Here is a 264-nt window from a genome sequence, read left to right as displayed (position 1 = left end):
GCACCTATTTTTGGTAGGAGACAAAATTACATTCATAGTCAATAAAAAAAAAAAGCAAAACTCGTTCAATTGTTTGTTTCTGTGTGATAAATGTATGTAATGACTAATGACTATGAATAATGCGTGACGTTGTTGATACTAACACGTAACAGTTCAAGGCAAGGAAAGTATGTGGAAACGGCAAACTATTGTGCGGTGCTCATCTTCATTTATGGGAGAAAGAAAGAAAGAAAAATATTATATATTTATTTATATTATGTATGA

General features: G+C 30.7%; 1 protein-coding gene across 2 annotated transcripts in view; it reads right to left on the bottom strand.

Annotated features, from left to right (window-relative positions):
• Nucleotides 1–264, bottom strand: part of LOC107642686 (putative inactive cadmium/zinc-transporting ATPase HMA3) — an 8,849-nt gene that overhangs the window by 7,176 nt on the left and 1,409 nt on the right. The window lies entirely within an intron of this gene.

This window comes from Arachis ipaensis, chromosome B01, assembly GCF_000816755.2.
Source record: "Arachis ipaensis cultivar K30076 chromosome B01, Araip1.1, whole genome shotgun sequence".
Classification (NCBI taxonomy): Eukaryota; Viridiplantae; Streptophyta; class Magnoliopsida; order Fabales; family Fabaceae; genus Arachis; species Arachis ipaensis.
The sequence above is the reverse complement of the archived record's forward strand: the minus strand, read 5'-3'. Positions and strand labels throughout refer to the sequence as shown.